Source organism: Elephantulus edwardii, unplaced genomic scaffold (assembly GCF_000299155.1).
Source record: "Elephantulus edwardii isolate Elephantulus edwardi_28Jun2011 unplaced genomic scaffold, EleEdw1.0 scaffold00041, whole genome shotgun sequence".
Classification (NCBI taxonomy): Eukaryota; Metazoa; Chordata; class Mammalia; order Macroscelidea; family Macroscelididae; genus Elephantulus; species Elephantulus edwardii.
Window position 1 is genome coordinate 4,263,143 of NW_006399791.1, and position 14,335 is coordinate 4,277,477.

General features: G+C 37.8%; 1 protein-coding gene across 1 annotated transcript in view; it reads left to right on the forward strand.

Annotated features, from left to right (window-relative positions):
* LOC102866850 (paternally-expressed gene 3 protein-like) overlaps window positions 1-14,335 on the forward strand; it is a 72,228-nt gene that overhangs the window by 14,334 nt on the left and 43,559 nt on the right. The gene's annotated exons all lie outside the window — the stretch shown is intronic.

Below are 14,335 nucleotides of genomic sequence, written 5' to 3' on the forward strand. Positions count from 1 at the left end.
TGAGTATATACCCTAAAGGAACCAGAACTGCTATCCAAACAGATATATACATATCTATGTTTACTGTTGTGTTGTTTACAATAACAAAGAGATGGAGTAACCCAAGTGCCCATCAATAAATGAATAGATACAGATGTGATATATTCATTCAATGGAACACTACACAGTACTGTAAAACAAGGAACTCATAAAATATTCTACAAAATAAGTGACCTTGGAAGACTGAGTGAAATATCTCAGTCACAAAAGAACAAATACTGCATAATGCAACTGTTATAAAACATGACTGACATGGGTTCATGGGGAAACTGTGGAAAAGGGATAAACAATGAACACTTCATTGAAACAGATGCGGGAAAGAACTGTTTAAAAAGAACATATGATTAGGTAGTATTTGCATGACAATGGTCCATAATAAGAGGTACATAGCAAAGTAGATTGAGGGAGTAGGGGAGGGAAGAAATTGTATAACAATAAATGAATGGAAATCCAAGTTTTCCATAACTTTTATTAAAATATCAATAAAAAAGAAAATTTTTAAAAAATAAAAAAAATGAAGAGAAAGATTAAAAATCAAAGACTGGAAATAAAATATACCAAGCAAATGGCAACCACAAAAGAGCAGGAGTGGCAATATTAATCTCTGATAAAATAGATTTCAGAATTACAACCACCATACTGATTAAAGGCACAATAAATCAAGAAGATATAACGTTGGTCGACATTTATGCACCAAAATGATAGACCTTCAATATAGGTAAAACAATGGTTAATAGAATTGAAGAAAGAAATAGCAACACAATATTGGTAGGAGACTTCAACACACCACTATCACCAAAGGATAGGTCAACTCAAAAGAAAATTAGCAAAGATGAATAAGATTTAAACTACATAATCAGCCAACTCGACCTTGTGGATGTATTCAGGGTACTGCACCCAACTAAAACTCAATTCACTTCCTTCTCAAGTGCACATGGTACACTCTCCAGAACTGATCATATATTAGGACACAAAGCAAACCTCAACAAATTTAAAAACATTGAAATAACACAAAGTATCTTCTCAGATCACAATGCCATAAGACTAGAAATTAACCACAGTAGGATAAAGCTTACAAAATCACCCATGTGTAAGGCAAATAACTCTGCTAGAACATAATTGGGCTATAAAAGAAATAAAGAATGAAATAAAAAATTTCCTTGAAACAAATGAAAATTAAAATATAACATACCAAAACCTCTGGGACACAGCTAAGGCAGTCTTCAGGAGGCAGTTCATAGCAATAGGCACACACATAAAATAGGAAGAAAGAAAAAAAATCAATGGTCTAATTCAACACTTTCATCAACTAGAAAAAGAACAACAATCTAATCCTATAGCCTCTAGAAGAAAGGACAAGAGCTGAAATCAATGAGCTAGAGAACAGAAAAACAATGAAACCATCAATAAGACTAGGAGCTGGTTTTTTGAAAGGGTCAGTAAAATAGACAAACCACTGGTAAACTTAATAAAAGGGAGGAAGAGAGAATAAACAGATAACGCTATTAAGAAATTATAGAAACATCACAACAGAAGCAGACAAAATTAAATCTATAATATTGGAATACTATTAAAAGCTATACTTGGATAAATTGGAAAACCTAGAGGAAATTGATAAAGTCCTTGAAGCTCATGCCCTATCCAGATAGAACACTTGAACAGACCTATCACAAAAGAAGAAATTGAACAGGTCATAAAAAGACTTCCCTACAAGAAAAGTTCTGGACAAGATGGATTCACAGCTTAATTCTACCAAACATTCAGAGAAGATCTAGCACCAGTTTTACTTAAATTATTTCAAAAATAGGAAAAAAAAAAGAAACACTCCCAGAGACATTCTATGAAGCAAGCATAACCCTAATACCCAAATCAGGCAAAGACACTACCAATAAAGAAAACTACAGCTCAATATCTCTTAGGAATATAAATGCAAAAATCCTAGCCAATGGAATCCAAAAGCACATAAAAAAATAATTCATCATGACCAAGTGGGATTCATAACAGGTACACAAAGGTGGTTCAACATAAGAAAAACAATCAATGTAATTCACCATATTAACAAAGCAAATATCAAGGACCAACTTATGATGATCTTAGACATTGAACCAGAAAAGGCATTTGACAAAATCCAACACCCATTCCTGATAAAGACCCTCAGAAAAATTGGAATAGAAGGGAATTTCCTCAACATAGTGAAAAGTATATATGCAAAACCAAGAGCCAATATCATTCTCAATGGAAAAAGAGTAAAGCATTTTCCTTTTGTACAGGAACCAAACAAGGATGCCCATCATTGCCACTTCTATTCAATGTTGAACTGCAAGTGCTTGCTAGGGCAATATGACATGTGAAGGAAATAAAAGACATCAAAATCAGCAGAGATGGTTAAACTGTCACTATATGCAAATGATATGATAGTGTACACAGAAAATCCCAAGGATTAATAAAAAACCTGTTAGAATGAGTAGTCCAATTTAGAAGTGTGACAGGATATAAGATCAATATCCAAAAATCAGTGGGATTCCTCTACAGTAACAACGAGAACTCAGAGAAGGAAACCAAGAGAGCAATACTATTTACAATAGGCAACCACTAATTGAGATACTTGGGAGTGAATCTAACTAGAGACACAAAAGACCTATACAGAGAATAACTACAGAATGATTCTGTGAGACAAAATAAAAGACCTAAAGAAATGGAAAAATGTGCACTGTTTGTGGAAAGGAAGACTCAATATTGTGAAAATGACAATCCTACCAAAATCAATCTACATGTTCAATGCAATCCTGATATAAATACCAAACTCATTTTAAAAGAGATTGAAAGGAAAATTTTCAAGTTTATTTGGAGAGGAATGAGACACAGAATAAGCAAAGCACTTCTGTAAAACAAAAATGAAGTGGGAGGCATAACACTACCTGACCTCAAACCCTACTACAGTGGTAGTAACCAAAGCAGCACAGCACTGGCACAATGACAGGCATATAGACCAATGGAACAGAATTGAGAACCCAGAAATAAACCCAGCTATCTATGGTCAATGGATATTCTACAAGGAAATAAAACCTATCAAATGGAGAAATGACAACCTATTCAACAAATGGTGCTGACAAATTTGGACTGCTTCCTGCAGAAAGCTGAATCAGGATCCATATCTCACACGATATACAAAAATCAACTCAAGGTAGATCAGAATCCTGGGAGTAAAGCCCAAAACCACAAAGTTCATAAGAAACAAACTGAGATCAAGCTTCAACAGCTTAGTCTAAGGTATAAAGAGACTGCCAAATACAGTCAGAAATGCTCAATCTGGAGAAGATAGAATTGATTAATTAGCCCTTCTAAAGATTAAACCCCTGTGTGGATCAAAAATGTTTTCCAGCAGAGTGAAAAGAAAACCTACTGATTGGGCGGGGGGGGGGGGGGGGGCAACATTTGGCAATACCACAAGAAAAAGACTGATAACACAATTACATTTGGCAATGACATCTCAGACAAGGGTCACATAATGAAAGTCTACAGAATACTACAGGGACTACACAAGAAAATTAGAGATAACCCAATAACAAAATGGACAAAAGACATAGAAAGACTTTTCATTAAGGAAGACATTTGGATGACAAACAGACACATGAAGAAATACAATCTCTGACAATCAGAAAGATACAATTAAAAACCACAATGAGATACCATCTCAACCCCACAGCCATAGTGAAGCTTAACAGGAAAGCAAATAATAAATGTTAGAGAGGATGTGGAGAGATTGAAACTCTCATACACTGTTGGTAGGATTGTAAAATGGTACAACCACTCTGGAAGGCAGTTTGGTATTTCCTCAAGGAGTTGAACATACAAATCCCATATGACCCAGCTATTCCACTGCTAGGAATATACCCTAAGGAAATTAGAACTGAGACACAAACTGAGATATATGCACCTATGTTCATACTAGCATTATTCACAATAGCAAGAAGATAGAAACAGCCTAAACAGCCCATCAACAAACAAATGGATTGAGAAATGCACACAATGGAATACTATGCAGTACTAAGGAACAACAACTTTGTAAAATATTATCTAACATATGAGAGTCTAGAAAGCATTATCAGGGACGTCTGGTAGCCTAGTGGCAAGAAGCTGCACTGCAATCCCAGTGGCATGGGGTTCAAATCCACCAGCTGCTCTGTGGAAGAAGGATGGACAGTCTCCTCTCGTGAGATTAACTGCCTCTGAAAACCCGCTGGAGGGTCAGCTATGGGTCAGTTCTGACTTGATGGTACACAATACCAACAATAGAGAGTGAACTAATTCAGTCTCTATTGTTGTAACTAATGTTGAGTGAACTAATTCAGTCTCATAAGGACAAATAGTTCAGACAACCATTATTGTAAAAATAGAAGGATAACTAATAAAATGTGGATAAATGTACAAAAGGAGAAGGGGATTAGGGGAAGGGGTAGAGGAGGATAAGGATGGAAATCATTAGGTTAGCAGAAGTTAGTGGATAATGAAGGTGAGAGAATAGAAAAGATTCAATGGGGACTCAAAAACACAGGGTAATCATAGGTATAATAGACCAATAGCAATTAACTCTATAAACTAAGTGTATATGAATGATTGTATAAACATAATGTACATAAATGAGACACAATGTAAACAAATTATTGTATGCAAGCCAATTTAAAAAAAAGAAACTCCTGTTAGTCAGATGTTGGACCTTTGCAAAAGCTCCTTTTTATTTGCATTGCTTTATCTTTTTCTACTTCCTTGGTGATTTCCTCATTTATTTGTTGATTCTTTTTTCACTTGTGTTCTATTGCTATGCAAAGACATTTTATTGTGTGGATCATAATATATTGTGATTAACATTGAAAAGACTGGGAATCCCGGAACACTGAATTGTGCTCATGCCAAACCTACACATAGATCAAGAAGCAGTTGTTGGAATAGAACAGTGAAACATTGTGTGGTTTAAAATCTAGCAAGGGTGTGTGTCAGGGTTGTATGCTTTCTTCTACCTATTCAATCTATATGCTGAACAAATTATTCGAGTAGCTGGACTGTGTGAAGAATGTGACACCTGGATTGGAGGAATACTCATTAAGCATCTTTAATATGCAGATAACTCATATCTTTGCAGAAATTGAAGATGACTTGATGCACTTACCGCAGAAGATCAAAGACTACATCCTTCAGTATGGATTACATCTAAACATTAAGAAAACAAAAATTCTCACTAGACCAATAGGCAATATCATGATAGATGGAGAAGAGACTGAAGTTGTCAAAGATTTAATTTTAATTGGATCCAAAATTAATACCAACCAATAGTCTAGAAATCAAAAAGACTTGTCACATTGGGAAAATTGGACCTCTATAAAGTCCTAAAGAGTAAATATATTAGTTGCAAGACTAAGGTACACCTGACCCCAGTCATGATATTTTCAATTGCTTCTTATGCATCTGAAAGTTGGATAATGAATAAAGATGACTGAAGAATTGATGCCTTAGGGTTGTAGTGTTGAAGAAGAGTTTTGAATATTCGATGGACTGTCAAAAAATTAAACAAGTCTGTCTTGCAGGAAGTCTAACCAGGTTGCTTAGAGACAAAGATGGTGAAACCTACCTATTTTAGGCATGTTATCAGAAAGGGCTCATCTTTGTAAAAAAGTATCATGCAGGGAAAGGGAGTCAATCAGGGAGAGAGAAGAAGGCCCTCAACAGAATGGATTGACACAGTGCCTGTAACGACAGGTTGGAGCACGGCAGATATTGTGAGGATGGCACAGGAGAGGGCAAAGCCCAGATCTGTTGTTCACAGGGTCATTATGAGCAGTAGTAGACCCAAAGACACCTAACATTGTTGTTGTGTGTCACTGAGTCAGAATCAACCCATACCTGACCCTCCAGTGGGTTTTCAAAGGCTGTAAATTGCATAGGAGGAGACTACCCATCTTTATTCCAGCAGAGCAGCTGCTGGATTCAAACCACGTGCCTTTGGGATTGCAGCACAGCTTCTCACCACTAGGTCACTAGAGTTCCCTAACAACAACATTAGTAAAGATATATTGTTAATAAATAAAAATTAAAAAATCTTTCCTTTTTCAAATTTTCAGTCCATTTCTGTCTTACAAGAAAGGACATGTGCATGATTCAGTTGTACAACATTTACATTGTCATAATTCACATTACTTTTCTTTATTCTTAAAAGTTGAGATATAACTAAGGAAGTGATTCTCAGTTTAGTGTTTCTATTTTCAGGTGTCTTTTCACTCGCATGATTCATGAGTACATTAGTATATGGCAAGAATTCTGAAGCTTTGTCTGACATACTTTGGACATGTTGCAAGGAGGGATAAGTCCTTGGAGAGGGACGTCATGCTTCGGAGGGTGGAGGAACAGCACAGGAGAGGAAGGCCCAAGATGAGGTGGATTGATTCAGTGACTGGGGTAATGGGGATAGGCGTATTGGAGACCCTGAGATTGGCAAGGGATAGAGCAGGGTTTAGGGCTGTTATACATAGGGTCGCTATGAGTCGCAAGCAACTCGATGGCACATAACAACAATGTATAATAAAGAAATATCATTGAGATGTATCTCTAAAATGTTATTCTGATAATATTGTTGTGGGGTGCCATCAAGTCAAGTATGACTTATAATAACCTGATGAACAACAAATCAGGACCCTGTCCTATCTTGCACCCTCCTCATCTCTGATATATTGGAGGCTATTGCTATAGTCATGGTGTCAATCCATCTGGTTGAAGGTCCCTTTGCAAGGAACAGCTCCTCCGAAGAGCATCTCCAGAGTATGTGAGACAAAGCTTCACCATCCTTGCCTCCAACTTTCTCCAAGACATATCTATCTATTTTTCTTAGTTCACAGGATATTCAGTACTCTTCTCTACCACCACAGTTCAAAGGCATCAATTTTTCTTCAGCAATCCTTACTCAATGTCTAGCTCTCTCTCATAGCAAGTGATTGAAAAGACCATGACCTGAATCAAACATGCCTTAGTCTTCAAATTGACATCATTGTTCCTCAGTAATTTGAAGAGGTCCTTGACAACTGATTTGCCCAGTGCAATCCATCTCCTGATCTCCTGACTGTTGGCACAAAGGTATTGATTTTGATCCAAAAAAGATGAAATTATTGACCGTTTTTCTCTTTTCTCCATCTATCATATTGTTGCCTATCAGTCCAGGGGTGAGGATTTCTATCTTCTTGATGTTGAGATGTAATCCATATTGAAGATTATAGTCTTTGATCTTCTACAGAAAGCACGTCAAGTCTCATAACAGTATGCAGTAAAAATAAATTTTAAGGGGGAGGGAGGAAATTGCGGAACAGTGAATGAAATTTTTAAAAAGAAAAACAAACTGGGGAGGTGGGACGCGTAGGGAGGAAAATGTGCAATAATGAATGGAAATCCAAGTTTTCTGTAAACTTTCATTAAAATCACAATAAAAATTTAAAATAAATACAGTTTTAAAAATTAGAGACTTCCCATAAGGAAAAGTCTTTCAGAGCTCTAATTGTCCTCTTGCTAGCCAGGCTTTTTGGCCATTACTCACAGAGCCTCACTCTAGCTAATTTAACCAGAAAAGAAACATGTCACAAGAAATTAAACCATTCACAAAGCCAGTGGCTAGGTGTGCCAATCACTGGGTCAGATTCAGAGCCTACACAGTGACAATGCCCATCCACATCACAAGACAAGCCCACCAGAGTCGTCTCTGCAGCCGCTAAGACCACATCCCTTGCGAACCACAGTCACTGGAACGCAGATGCCCACAGATCTGCCTTGATACACCCTAGGTCAGGCCTCTCCCCAGATAACTTTCCCAGAAAATGCAATTCACAGGGTAAATACTTCATCAGAGCTCCCTTCCGAACCAAAAGAAGTCTCCTGCTCTGACTTCACCATCACTATGCTGCCTTTCTCCTGCCTATTCAGTCTGACCAGGTGCCTGTGGTACTTTCCCCCTTTGGATTTGTTCAGCAGTAACGACTGGTTCAGTTTTGAACTTACTAATGTTCTGAGTCGTGCTTTTCTCCTTACTAATCCCAAGTTTCTGCTTGTCTCAGGTTGGTTGTTTTGGTTTGGGTCATGAATGCTCCACCCACTTATTTTCCCTCAAGTGTAAAGAATTTGGTGCTAAGATTTGTCTGTAATACCAGAGGTTTTGAAAGGAATGTCAATTCTACTGTAATTATCATCATCATCATTATTAATGTTTTCTGTATAGTCAGTATTCATTTCCTCTCTTCTATGCATCAATAGCAGTGTCTGGCTTTGCTTTTGCTCCCAAGTCTTACAGAGGTATTTTTGTTGCTTCAGTGGTTGTGTTGGTCTTGGATTGTTAGTATCTTGTTTTATTTCATTGTGATAAAATAGTGTGACCTGTACATTTTCTGCTTTGAGAAATTAGTTGACGATTGCAGTGTGGCTTGACACATAATCAATCTGTAGATACTCCACAGACAATAAAAAAATCCGTTATCTGTTTATAGGATATAAAATTTAGCTTACAGTTCTCGGACCTATTACATTTATTGAACTTATCTTGTTACCTTTTACAACATAGATGCTCCGTAGGCTTAATTTCACCACTCATTTGCCGGTTTATTGTACCGTGATGGTCTGTTTAGCATGGACACTAAACAACTAGTATATCAAATGCCAGCAGTATCACCTGTGGTAGGGAGACCCAGAATAAGACCGACTAGGAGAACAGGGCTGCGATCTGGTCAGAAAATTAGCCACTGAAAAGCCCATGGAGCGCAACAGAGTGTCGTCTGGAGCAGTGCTGGAGCTGACCCCTAGGTTAGAAGACGACATGACATCAGGCATTGCCAGTGACCACGAGGGAGCCCGGGGCTGGGCTTCACATCAGTGCTACATGAGGCTGCTGTGAGTCTACACCTGACTCCTTTACCTTCATTATTGTTTTCTGACTCCATCTGTCCAAGACTCAGAGAAGTCTCCCAATGTCACTGAGTCCCGAGTAATTGATTTTACAACTTGAATAGTGTAACTTACATGTTTCTTTCTCCTCACTCACTCCCATTCCACCTCCTGATCATTTTGTTGTTTGTTGTTATTGTTGTTGTTGTAAGAATCTGATACTTAAGGCCTAATTTCTAATTACCAATTTATCAAGCCTTTATTTCATCTTTAAGGACCATTAATTAAGTTTATATTTAACTTTGTAACTAGATTTGTCACAATCATTAAGATATAATATTAAGTGTAAATAGTTTCACTACCCCGACCCCACCCTCCAATTGTAGCCAAGAGGGACCCATCCTTGGAGAAGGACATCATGCTCAGAAGGGTGGAAGGACAGTGCAGGAGAGGAAGATCCCAGATGAGATTGACTGATAGAGTAACTGGGTCAATGGGGGTTGGTGAGTCAGAGTCAGTGAGACTGGCTCAGGACAGGGCAGACTTTAGAGCTGTTGAACATAGGGTCACTATGGGTTGTACGTGACTTGATGGCACATAAGAACAAAAATAACAACATCATGACATCATAACCTCTGTGTTCTCAAGGTTTTTTGTGGGTTTCCCCCTTTTAAAAAAAATTCATTTAGGGTTTCCAGTCATTCATTGTTGCACTATGTGTTCACAAGTCTTTTGTTACACCTTCTGGATAGCCTTGCAATGCAGCCATTGGGGGAGATTAGGAGATGAGCCCTGGTGCCACAGTGCTTAAGTCAATTGGATTCTAACTAAAAGGTCATAGTTCAAACTCAACAACTACTCTTCAGGAGAGAGATGCATCAAGCTGCTTCCACACAGATCACAGCTTTTGAAACCCCATAGGGCAGTTCTCTGATGTCTGTGAGGGCTGCTATATCAAAATGAACTTGATGGCTCTGGATTTGGGGTTGGTTTTGTGAGACTGTATATTTCTGGAAAGACTGAATATCTTACGATGTTTCTTATCATGTATATGAATTGTTACCTGGCTCCCTCAGAGTAGCTGGTTCGTGTGAACTGAGTGCCTTTGAAATGTCAATGCAACTCCTTACTTGCAAGCTCACCAGAGCGCCTATCATTCACAGTGATCATCTTTAAATCCTATTTTGAGATAAATCCAAACTTAAGCCACCTTAGTACAAAGGACTCCTCTATGTACATAGGAGTTCTCCCATACCTCCGAGTTCTTTGCATATAAACACACAAATATTTTTTAATATGAATATGTAAATATTTTTTCTTCTGAACTATCTGAAGGTAACTCTCAGATACTGTGCTCTTTTACCCTTAAATATCTTGCTATATATTCCCTAAGAGCAAGGATATTCACTTATACAGGGGCATGTCCTTTCTCCATACTTTTTCCATCTATATGAGGGACAGATCATCCAAGAGGCTGGGCTCTGTGAGAAGGAATGTGTCATTAATATTGGAGGAAGACTCATCAACAACTTGCATTATGCAGATGATATAACCTTGCTTACCAAAAAGCTGAGGAGGACCTGAAACATTTGCTTCAGAAGGTCAAGGACTTCAGTCTTCAATATGGATTGAAGTTCAACATCAAGAAAATAGAGTTTCATACGCCTGAGCCAATTGGCAGGACATCTATGACAGATGGAAAAGAGATTGAGATTGTTAACAATTTCAGCTTGCTTGGTTCTACAATCAACACTCTTGCCACCAGCATTCAGGAAATCAAAAGAATTGCATTAGGAATATCTGCTGTCAGAGACTTCTCTAAAGTGCTGAAGAGCAACTATAACAGTCTGGAGACTAAGGTGCACCTGATCCAGGCCATTATCTTCACAATTACTTGTTATGAGTCAGAAAACTGTACAATGACTAAGGGTGATAAAAAAAGAATTGATGCCTTTGAGATGTGGTTCTGGAGAAGAGTATTGAACAAAAGAGAACAAATAGGTCTGTCCTGGAGAGGGTGAGACCAAGTTGATTCTTGGAGGCAAGGATCTTGAAGTTCTGTCTGACATACTTTGGGCATGTTAGCAGTCCTTGGAGAAAGACATCATGCTTGGAAGTATTGAGGGACAGTGCAAGAAAGGAAGACCCCGGGTGAGATAGACTGACACAGTGACTAGGGTAATTGGGGGTAGGTGTGTCGCAGACAATGAGATTGGCACAAGATATAGCAGTGTTCAGAGCTACTGTGCATAGTGTCACTACGATTCATAGTCCACTTGACAGCACCTAAGAACAATAGTACAAAATCAAACAAATATGTCACATACTCTAGAGACATTTAAGAGAATTCAGTGGCAGAATTCTCACCTTCCCTATGAGATATTCATCACAGTGGTGGGTCCACAATTGGTCACTGAGACAACACAGGCCTGGGCAGTGAGTTGCTCTTCTCTACATAGAGTCATCATGAGTCAGGAAGTGACTTAACTGTCGCTAACAAAAGCACAAACTTTACTCAGTTTTTCCAATTGTCCAAAGTACATTGTTTCCAGTATATTTTTTATAGCTCAAGATCTAATCAGTATTATGTGATACATTCGTTTTCATGACACTATTCTCCTTTTACATGGAACAGATTTTTAGATTCTTTTGTCTTTCATATATTGTTTTTGAAAGTAAAGATCATTTGTTTGTAAAATGTTTCGCAATTTGAATTTATTTTCAGGTTTCTTCATGATTAAATTTATGTTACACATTTTAGTCAGGAATATTTCACGTGCCCATCCCATATTGTTTTCATTACAAAGCTTTGTATTTTGTTTTATTATCTATTGGAATAGTCATTCTATCACTCCTGATAGTTTCTCCCTGCCCAGTGTTCCATTATTTCATGTTCATTTCTCCATATGAACTTCAGCATTAAACATGTAAATATTTTTTTATTTTATTTCATTATTTTTTGTGTGTACCGTCAAATCAGATCTGACTGATACAGGAGGAGATTGTTCCTCCTTTCTCTAGCAGAGCATCTAGTGGATTTGAACCGTGTACCTCTGAGATTGCAGTGTAGCTTCTTGCCACTAGGCCACCAGAGCTTGCCACATGTTAATATTTTTACAGAGATCATGTTAGATTTGTAAGTTGGCTTTAAAGGAATTGATCCATTTATGTTGTTTCATCATTCTATACCAGAACATGAATGTCTATTTTTTTTTTCAAGTCTATTAAAACAAGCTTGAAAGCAGAAATGGCATCCACTTCCAAAATAGCTTGCCTCTGGAAACTCTCTTAACGTGCAGAAATGATGAAAATTCTACAATTGTTCAGGTCTTTTGTTCATAGGGTCTCTGAGTCATCTACGACTCGAAGGCACTTAACAACAATAACTACATTGAGAGATCTCTGTTGGCCTCATGGATGGAAAGTTATGCTACCAAGCCAAAGATGGGTGATTTTAATCTGCTACCCTCAGGCTTGGTTTTAATTGTTTTTGGTCAAACATTCTTCTAAGTGATATAGCACTGGTCTGTCCATTTGCTGTACAGAGGTAACTCGTGGTGGCTGTGATGCTGAACACTGTGACACTGATGTGCCAAATGTGATGATGGTTACCCATGGTGGACACTGTTTGGTGGAACCCTATGATTAAAACAAGCTTGGAAGCAGGAGTGGCATCCACTTCTGAAATAGCTTGTCTCCAGAAACTTTATGAATGTGGAAAAATGATGAAAGTTATACAAATATTCAGGTCTTTCATTCAGAGGGTTGCTATGAGTCATCTATGACTCGACAGCACTGAACAACAACAACATTTTTATGTCTTTCTGGAATATATGAAAATAATCCTCCTATAGAGCTTTCCCAAGAACACAGCAGGTGAAAAAGTTGTGAAATGGAATTGAAACACTGAATAAGGAAAGCAAGAGAAGACAGAACCTTAAGTGCTGTGGCACAACTATCTTGAACATTCTGAGCTATCCATGTGCCATAAGAACCTAGGAGGGTGGCCATGGCAGCATGGCAGTGATAGTTACACAACGTAAAAGATCTACTCTCCCCCTTGTCTCCAAACACCCCCTCGAGACTACTCACTGGCTGCTGGGCAGTGTTCTTGCCCACCCTCTCACTCTCTGATCCTCCTACCCCCTAACCCCACCAAGACTCACTTCTACTTCTTTGTATACTGATTCATCTATTACAAATACATTTAAAAGAAGACAAATGGCAACTATCCACATGGACGTCATCGGATGGACTACACAGGAATCAAATGGTCTACATCTATGAAAAGAGGCATTGGAGAAGCTCGACATCAGTAATCATCAAAACTGTGAGAAATTCAAAAGTGAAGAAGACATGATGCACTTGCTGCAGAAGAGTAAATACAATAGCCTCCAAAATGGATTACATCTCTCTATATAAAAAAAAAACCAAAAATCCTAACCCCTGGGCTAATAGGTAACATCATAGTAGATGGAGAAAGAATTTAAATTGTCAATTATTTCATCTTCCTTGGATCAACTGTTAGTACCAGTAGTCAAGAAATCAAAAGATGTATACCTTTGGGAAAGTCTGCTGTCAAGGACCTCTCCAAAGTTCTCAGGAGCAGTGCTGCCTATTTAAAGATCCAAGCCATGGTCTTTTCAATTATTTAGTATTCATCTGAAAACTGGACAATGAATAAGGATGATAGAGAACAAAAGAAGCCTTTGAGTTGTAGTGTTAGAGAGGAAGACTGAATAGCCCATAGACTGTCAAAAAACCAAATACATCTTGGAGAAGGTGAAAAGACCCAAGAAAAAGGAAAAAGAAAAAAACCAACCTATCACAACAATGACACGGAAAAAAATAAAACCAAAGGAAGATATAACACCCAAAAAGTGATCAAAATACAGAATCAGTGGGTCTTCTGTAGGTAAGAAGTCTCATGAAACTTCCAGACATGGAATTCAAAAGAACCATGATCAAGCATTTTCACTGGATGAAAGAAAAACTCAAAGACTTGCAGGCAGTTGCAAGTGAAACCTACGTGGAACTTTAAAAATGAATGCAAATAAAAATGAAGACTAAGCAATTAAACAAACAAAGCATTAGAAATCTTAGGGTGAAACCAAGAAACAGCAGTCCAAACTATTAAGATCAACACCTCAGAACCTGTCAACATATTGGAGGGACAGATGAGCAGAACTGAAGAGACAGAACACATAATCAGTGATACATAAGATAAGAGTTCTTCTCAGCAATGAACTACTACAGCAAAAAGAAGAATAAAAAAAAAAAGAAGGATAATAAGGAAAGTTTAAAAATAATGTAGGATACCATCAAGAGGAATAACATATGCATAACTGGAGTTCCAAAAGAGGAAGAAGCAAAAAAGAGCACTGAA